Raw genomic sequence first — 10,183 nt, 5'->3', positions numbered from 1 at the left:
TTTAACACCCTAGGGGTGAAATGGTAATTTTACCCCACAAGGGTATCTCGGTAATTCTACCCTACAGGGGTATTTCAGTAATTCTACCCTACAGGGGTATTTCGATGTTTCTACCCTACAAGGGTATTTTAGTAATTTTGTAAATCGAGGGTAAAATGATAATTATGTAAAATAAGGGTACTTTGGTAATTTTACAAGTCGAGGGTATTTCAATAATTTTACAGGTCGAAGGTATTTCAGTAATTTCACAAATCAGGGGTATTTTGGTAATTTTACAAACTAGGGCTATTTTGATAATTTTACAAACCAGGGGTATTTTGGTGATTTTATAAACCAAGGGTATTCTAGTAATTTTACAAACTAGGGGTATTTTGGTAATTTTGTAAACCAAGGGTATTTTGGTAATTGTACAAATCGAGGATATTTGGGTAATTTTATAAACCGGGGGTACTTTGGTAATTTTACAACTGGGGGTATTTCAGTAATTTGGTAAACTAAAGTATTCTAAACAGAGATAACAATACGAATGGACCTAAAGCCCATTCTCAGCCCAAATGGGCCCACACGCTCGTGTGGCCCTTTTAGCCAAATCTAGCCACAGATATGAGATTCACTAGCCTAGTCCAATATTTACTACACAATCAAACAACTTATCCAATTGGGCCCGTAGGCCTATTGGGCCCACATGGCCCGAAGTAGCCATCCTACAGCTAGAGTAGTGAGAAATACACACCTGATTGGAGACTGGAGTTAATCCACGCTCCGGGCACTCTTAGCCGATGCCCAACCCAAACGAGCACGCCATAAAGCGAAAGGGATCAGCCAAGAAAGGTACCTTTACTCTCCTTATGGTTCCCTCTATTTAAAGCCAGCTTCGCAACCACTCTTATGTTAGCTTCCCGATGTGGGATCCCTTCAACATCAGAGTTTAAATTCAACACTAACTCTTGCCGCCCCCCTGTTTGCAAAATAAATGCTCCTTGCTTGCCATGAGATTCGAACCCATGTTATATTTTATCCCCAATTAATTATAAGGTCTAAAGGCCAAAGTCCAGGTTCCCTTAAAAAACACCAAAATAAATTGCAAGAGCCAAGGCTTGAACCCAGGCTCCCATACAACCTTAATGACGCCATGTAACACCCTGAACCCGAGACCATCGCCGGTGTCGGACACGAGGGGTTAACAAGCCAAATCTACATGTTTCGCCCATCAATTTGACATTTCCAATCAGGCTGGAAAACTGCGTCACTGTCGCCTTAAAAATCATATCTCGAGTTTCAAAACTCAGAAACTGTTTTCGTAAATTTTCCCTGAATTTAGACTCATATATCCATCCATGGATTTATTTTTAGAATTTTTGGTTGGGCCAATTGGTACAGTTTATTAGTTAAAGTCACCCATGTTACAGAGATTGACTGCTCTGACCTTTACACATTACAACTTGAATATCTCTCTGTACAGGGCTTTAATACTGGTTCCGTTTGTTTCTAATGAAACTAGACTCAAAATTGAATCTGTAAATATAAGGAATGACTCCTGATTATTTCTGGATAATTTATAGTAAATTTTTAAAGTTGCGATAGGGGACCCAGAAACCGTTCTGGCCCTGTCTCATAATAGCATTAATATCTCTTAACATGTAACTCCTATGACCGTTTCGTTTCTTCCATATGAAAGTAGACTCATCAAGGTTCATTTACATAACTTATTCACTATTTAATACCATTCCTACAAATTTTGGTGATTTTTCAAAACCACTTCACTGCTGCTGCCAGCATCTGTTTTCAAGGTAGGTCTTATCTATTTGTAGTCTCCATGATCCAACTAGTCTTGCCATACATAGGTTCACCTATGACCATTTTAGCCATTCCAATGGCTGATCATGTGACCAACACTCCCATTTCCAATCCATAATTACATCATGAAACCATATATATATATACAAATCACAAATGGTCTAAGTTCGTACTTGACTTCTACGAGCCATTTTCGCATGGCCGTACACATATACATCACAACACAATTGAACCGACAAGGGGTAGTCCTATACATGCCATTTCAAAGTTCAACCAAAATTATACCAAAATGGAGGCTTTGATAGTGTAGATGACTTCGACTTTAATGATCCCGAATCCGTTTGCTATCGAGCAAAATCTATAAAACAGAGAGCCAAAGCAACGGGGTAAGCATTTTTATGCTTAGTAAGTCTCAAGGAATAAAATCAGCTTTAATTAAAGCAATACATTCACATAGCCAAATGCATCATTTCATTAAAACACATTCACATAATCATTCTTACTTCACACTTCATCATTATATACTTTCACAAGGTATCAACCACTTCAATAGTTGATATTCGTTAGTCGATTGAGCGAATGTTGCTCAAACATGTCGACTTTTCCAATGCACATATAAACATACCTTATTCTTTGGGCTTTTCGAGCGCACTAATTGAATTTATTACAGCAACCAACACTCACCTCCAGCCCAAGCTTCTCCGAATACAACCGGATATAACCACGCAGCACGAATGCCTTGGTCTTAGCCCGGATAGAATGACTTGCACGAATGCCTTCGGGTCTTAGCCCGGATGTAGCCGCTAGCACAATTGCCTTCGGGTCTTAACCCGGATATAATTTCCAGCATAAATGTCTTCGGGGCTTAGCCCGGATATCATTCAATTGCTCATGCACACATACATCAATAATCATTAGACATTCATGTTTCATTTTTGTTACTAAGGCTCAAACACAAAGGTAATCACTAGCATAATCGCCTTCGGGACTTAGCCCGGGTATCATTCAAATACTCATACACACATAAATCGATAATCATTACACATCCATATTTCATTTCACATAATTCAAGTAGGGTCACTTCTTGAGGACTTACCTCGGATGTTGTCGAACGGCTTTTACGGCTATTCGATCACTTTTTCCTTCCCCTTGTCCAATTGTGGCCCTCTAAGCTCTTGAGCTAATTCAAACAAATTTAATTTATTAAAACCTCATTATGCTAGCTTATGGCGAATATGACAAGGAGTTTAAATGGTCATATGGCCACCCTTTAGCTTGAATACACAATGGTCATGCACATTTTATACTACATCAAGCAATTCAATACAATTCATTCAAGCATCAAGGAAAAGCTAAGGCCATCAATAGGCTACCTAAGGCCGAATATACATGTCCAATTTGAGGCCAATTATCCACTTAATACCACACAAAAAAACAGCATGCATTTTACTAGTTAATGTTTTACATATTGTGGCTCAATACTTATAATATAGCATCAAGCACTCATATGGCCAATTATACTTGCGATTTCACAAACATTCTTCAACATTTTCTTCTTTAAACAAACATATTAATCACTTACTTCATAACCAAAACATCATGTGCAAACATATATATACATATATGTGCATGGTCAATTTCAAGGTGCCCATAGCCATCCAAAACACAAATTTTAACTATCATGCAAGAAGCATGAACCATGCTCATGAATGCATCATGGCCGAATACATCACAATCATGCCCTTTCAACTTCAATCATGGTTAAACAAAAAAGAAAACTCAAAGTCTTACTCAAGATGGCTACAAAGAAATTTCAAGAGTAGACAATCCATCTTTGCATGCATCATCATCAAGCTTCACACTTAGCATGCAATGGCTTTATCACCATATTCACTTGGGCGAATTTCATTCCCATGACATAACAAAGATTTGAACCATGGGCTAACAAGAACATCAATCTAGCAACCAAAAACATGCATGAATCTCATGGCACAACCTCAAACATACCTTACTCTTGATGCAAGTATAGCCAACCTCTTCCTAATCCTCTTCCAAACCAAGTATGAAGCAAAACTCCTTCCTTATCCTTAGTATTTTCGGCCAAAAGGAGAGTGAAAATAGATGAACAAAAATTTTTTTCTTTGTTTTTGTTTCTCTCATGTACGGCACAAGGGGGGAAAGCATCCACATTCATTTTTTTTCATTTCTTTACCCATGCTCTTATTTTATTATTTCTAACATCCACCACTAGCAAAACATGTTTAAGACATGTTTTCTTTTGCCCATCTTCATCACCATGGCCGCCACTTCCTTCTCTTTGGGTAAATTGACATGCAAAACCATTCTTTTGCATGCATATACTATTAGACCATTGAAGATTGGCCTATCACCTTTCAACAATGTTTCATATAAGTCCATCTTAATAAATTCACATAGAAATGATCAAATTAATGCATGCAACTTTCACACATGCATTTGCTAACATCATAAACATAGAATATAACTTTTAATTACTTATAAGACTCGGTTTAATGGTCCCGACACTACTTCCGACTAGGGTCAAATTAGGGATGTCACAACTCTCCCCACTTAAGAAATTTTCGTCCCGAAAATCTTACCGTAAATAGGTTTGGATATCGCTCTTTCATAGAGTTCTCGGTCTCCCAAGTAGCTTCTTCTATCCCGTGCTTGAGCCATAACACTTTCACTAGCGGAACCCGCTTGTTTCGCAACTCTTTCACTTCCCGTGATAGGATACGAATCGGTTCTTCCTCATAACTCATATTAGCTTGAATTTCAATTTCTGATGGACTAATCACGTGCGATGGATCGGATCTATAGCGTCGAAGCATCGAAACATGAAAGACATCGTGAACATTTTCGAGTTCAGGAGGCAAAATCAAACGATATGCCACTGGACCGACTCGCTCGGATATCTCATATGGCCCAATGAACCTCGGGCTCAACTTGCCCTTACGGCCGAATCTGAGTATCTTTTTCCAAGGCGATACCTTAAGAAACACTTTATCACCCACCTGATACTCGATATCCTTACGCTTCAGATCCGCGTACGACTTCTCGACGATCGGAGGCTATCTTCGACTTTCACGGATTACTTTCACTTTCTGCTCAGCATCTCTAATCAAATCCACCGAAAATCTTACTTTCACCGAGCTCGGTCAAAATAATGGTGTACGGCATTTACGACCGTACAAAGCCTCGTAGGGTGCCATCTTAATACTTGATTGAAAGTCGTTGTTGTGGCGAATTCAATCAACGGCAAATACCGCTCCTATGAACCACTAAACTCGAGGACGCAACATCTCAACATATCCTCAAGTATCTCGAATTATCCGCTCGGATTGACCATCGGTTTGGGGGTGAAAGGCGGTGCTGAAATGCAACTTGGTACCCAAAGCTTCTTGCAACTTTTTCCAAAATCGCGAGGTAAATCTCGGATCTCTATCCGACACGATGGAAATAGGCACCCCGTGTAATCTCACAATCGAGAACGCACAATTCGGCTAATTTGTCCATTGAAAAATCCGTACGTACGGGGACAAAGTGAGCCGACTTAGTCAATCTATCTACCACGACCCAAACCGCATCCTTCTTACTCGCTGACAATGGCAGTCCGGATACAAAGTCCATTGTGACTCGATCCCATTTCCACTCGGGTATCGTGATTGGCTGAAGTAATCTTGAAGGCACTTGATGTTCCGCTTTCACTTGTTAACATATTAAACATCTCGAAACAAAGTCGGAGATGTCTCGTTTCATACCATGCCACCAAAATCGACGTTTCAAATCGTTGTACATCTTCGTACTCCCCGGGTGGATTGCCATTCGGCTACAATGGGCTTCATTCAGAATTATCGAAATGAGTTCCGAATTCTTTGGAACACACAGACGACTTTTGAACCTCAAACAATCATCATCATTGATTTGAAACTCCGAGTCCTTGTTCGAACACACTCACCCGCTTTTGCGCCAACTCGTCGTCGACTTTACGAGCTTCTCGAATTTGATGTATCAATAATGGTTTGGCTTTCAATTCAGCTACTAACACACTGTCGGATCGAACAGACAAGTGCACATTCATCGCTCGTAAAGCGACTAATGATTTACAACTCAAGGCATCCGCAACCACATTCGCCTTTCCTGTGTGATAGTCAATGACCAGCTCATAATCCTTTAACACTCGAGCCAACGCCTTTGTCGCAGATTTAAGTCTCTTTGGGTCATCAAATATTTGAGACTTTTGTGATCCGAGTACACATGGCACCTCTCACCAAATAAGTAATGTCGCCAAATCTTTAAGGCGAATACGATGGCGGCCAATTCGAGACCATGGGTCGGATAATTTTTCTCATGTGGCTTTAATTGCCTCGACGCATAGGCCACAACTCGACCTTCTTGCATCAATACACAACCTAACCCAAGTAGGGAGGCGTCACTATAGATGACAAACTCTTTGCCGGACTCGGGTTGCACTAGAATTGGGGCTTCACCAAATAAGTTTTCATTGATCGAAACTTTTTGGCATTTCTCCGTCCATTCGAACTTAACATCCTATTGGAGTAAGCCGTCATCATCGGTGGCTATCGTTGAGAAACCTTTACAAATCGTCGGTAATAACCTAAAGCCCCAAAAAGCTCCGAACCTCAAGAATATTTCTGAGGCTTCCAATTAAGTATGGCTGAAATTTTATTCGGTCAACTCAAATACCCGATCTGAGATACCACATGACCCAAGAAGCTAACCTCTTAACCGTAACTCACACTTGTGAACTTAGCATATAATTGCTTATCCCGTAAATTTGCAGCACTAACCTCAGGTGTTCAGCATGTTCGGTCTCATTCCTTGAATAGACCAAGATGTCATCAATGAACACGACTACGAATCGATCCAAATATGGTCTGAAGATCCGATTCATTAAATCCATAAATACCGCAGGGGCATTAGTAATCCCAAACGGCATCACTAGGAACTCATAGTGACCATATCTCGTTCTGAAGGCGGTCTTGGGTACATTCGAATCTCGGATTCGCAATTGATAATAGCCCGATCTCAAATCTATTTTCGAGAACACTGAGGCTCCCTTCAGTTGATCGAACAAGTCATCGATACGTGGTAACAGATACTTGTTCTTTATCGTCGCTTTATTAAGCTGACGATAGTCGATGCACAGCCTCATGGTTCCATCCTTCTTTTCACAAACAACACCGGCGCACCCAAAGGCGAACAACTCAAGCGAGCAAAACCTCTATCCACCAATTCTTGCAATGAGCTTTCAACTCCTTTAATTCCGTTGGTGCCATACGATATGGAGCTATCAAAATTGGAGTGGTACGGTACCAATTTGATGCCAAAATCTATTTCCGAACAGTGGTAAACCCGCAATTCTTCAGGAAAACATCCGGTATTCACAAACCACGGCACAGATTCGGTTTCTTTTCGATTCCTTGTCATCGAAAGCACGACGCAAGGTACGCTTCGCACCCTTTTCTTACATATTTCCGGCCAACATTGCGATATTACGGTGGCAACCCCTTTAAGTCCGTAGACTCAACCCGAATTATCTCATTATTCGCGCACCTCAAATCGATAGTCTTGCTTTTCCAATTTACAACCGCATCGCATGGTCAACCAATCCAAACCAAGAATAACGTCGAATTCATCGAACGGCAAAAGCATCAAGTCCGCCGGAAAACAAGAACCTCGGAACACTAGGGGACTTTTCTTGCACACTTTGTTGACAAGCACGTAATGACCCAAGGGTTTGACACCGAATTACAAACTCGAGAGACTCAATAGCCAAAGTCTTCTTGGATGCTAAGGTTTCACATATATAAGAATGAGCGAACCGTGGTCAATCAAAGCAATCACATTAGTATTGAAAAGAGTGAAAGTACCAGTAATGACATCCGGAGAGGCAAGATCCTTGCGTGCGCGATGGCATAAGTCCTAGCAGAGCACGAGCCTCGGATCCGATGGTAGCATCTCTAGATCCTCTCTGACCGCCAACGACATTGCCCATATTTCTAGGTGGCCTACCTCGAGCGATGGTAGCACCCGGTTTCCACTTTGACTTACATTTTGTTCAAGCATCCTCGGGCAATCCTTCATAAAGTGGTCGGCCGATCCACACTTATAGCAGAGCGATCACGGAACCAACAGCTCCCGAATGCCATTTGCCACAATGCGAGACACTCGCCCTCTCTCGGCGATCATTTCCACCATCGGCGATCAAGTGACCCGTGTGGTCACAGGGGTCGATCGCGTCCTCGTCTAGAAAAGCCCGGCGCCTCTAGACCGGCTCACATCATCTCGAAATCTCTTCGATGCTGTTGAAGAGACTTTCCGAGGACCTCTTCGAATTCTCCAATTCCCACATCAGCTTTTTGTTTCTCCTTTCTAAGCTCTTCGCTTTACAAGCTCGCTCAACAAGTACTACGAACTCTCGTATTTCGAGAATGCCAACGAACATCCTTATATCATCATTCAGCCCATCCTCGAAGCGTTTACACAAAAACATTCTTCAACATTCTTCAACATATTGTGGCTCAATACTTATAATATAGCATCAAGCACTCATATGGCCGATTATACTTGCAATTTCACAAACATTCTTCAACATTTTCTTCTTTAAACAAACATATTCATCACTTACTTCATTAACAAAACATCATGTGCAAACATATATATACATATATGTGCATGGCCGAATTTCAAGGTGCCCATAGCCATCCAAAACACAAATTTTAACTATCATGCAAGAAGCATGAACCATGCTCATGAATGCATCATGGCGAATACATCACAATCATGCCCTTTCAACTTCAATCATGGTTAAACAAAAAGAAAACTCAAAGTCTTACTCAAGATGGCTACAAAGAAATTTCAAGAGTAGACAATCCATCTTTGCATGCATCATCATCAAGCTTCACACTTAGCATGCAATGGCTTTATCACCATATTCACTTGGGCGAATTTCATTCCCATGACATAAAAAGATTTGAACCATGGGCTAACAAGAACATCAATCTAGCAACCAAAAACATGCATGAATCTCATGGCACAACCTCAAACATACCTTACTCTTGATGCAAGTATAACCAACCTTTTCCTAATCCTCTTCCAAACCAAGTATGAAGCAAAACTCCTTCCTTATCCTTAGTATTTTCGGCCAAAAGGAGAGTGAAAATAGATGAATAAAATTTTTTTTCTTTGTTTTGTTTCTCTCATGTACGGCACAAGGGGGAAAGCATCCACACTCATTTTTTTTTCATTTCTTTACCCATGCTCTTATTTTATTATTTCTAACATCCACCACTAGCAAAACATGTTTAAGACATGTTTTCTTTTGCCCATCTTCATCACCATGGCCGCCACTTCCTTCTCTTTGGGTAAATTGACATGCAAAACCATTCTTTTGCATGCATATACTATTAGACCATTGAAGATTGGCCTATCACCTTTCAACAATGTTTCATATAAGTCCATCCTAATAAATTCACATAGAAATGATCAAATTAATGCATGCAACTTTCACACATGCATTTGCTAACATCATAAACATAGAATATAACTTTTAATTACTTATAAGACTCGGTTTAATGGTCCCGACACCACTTCCCGACTAGGGTCAAATTAGGGATGTCACACGCCACAACCACTAGACTACAAGCTTCCTTGTGTCATTTATTTACCACAATAATTTAAAAGGCCCTCATCTAAGCATCTAGGTTTTTTTCACTTAATACCAAAATTTTTGCTAAAGCCCAAGTTTGAACCCAAGATTTCTCCAACACTTCTCAAAGCCATTAACCACTAAAGCAAGCCTTCAACTACGAAATTTTCACGCACAACAGAATATTATAACCTGCCTTCAACCATTCCTATGCTCAAGGGCCAAAACTTCTAGGCCCAAATTCAGGGTGTTACAGCGAATCAATTAATGACTTGTTAGGCTCAAAGGGGTTAACTAAGGGTTAATTATGAAGGTAGGCTTTTGTGGATTGAGTGGTTTAAACCTAAGTGCCTTTATCATCTTGACATATCAAATCAAATGGTGTGGTCTTGACATGAATAATCTAGCAAGTTCTAGAATAACAATTCAATAGCGACGCACTCAAAGCAACAATAAAAGTGAGCATGATAGAAATAATAGATGCTCTAAAGGCTCAAGATCTCACAAAAATTATGGCTTTTGGATGTTCAAACTTGTGAATTTCAACTCAAGATAATACTTAAACTTAGGGAAACAACCTAAGAGTTTTTAATTCTTCAAAAATCAACTTATCATTCTTGATTGCCTAATGTCTTAAAGTTTAAATAGTCAATGCATAAATGCCTATGTTTTAATTCAAGACATATCAATAAA

The sequence above is a fragment of the Gossypium arboreum genome, chromosome 2, assembly GCF_025698485.1.
Source record: "Gossypium arboreum isolate Shixiya-1 chromosome 2, ASM2569848v2, whole genome shotgun sequence".
Taxonomy (NCBI): Eukaryota; Viridiplantae; Streptophyta; class Magnoliopsida; order Malvales; family Malvaceae; genus Gossypium; species Gossypium arboreum.
The sequence above is the reverse complement of the archived record's forward strand: the minus strand, read 5'-3'. Positions refer to the sequence as shown.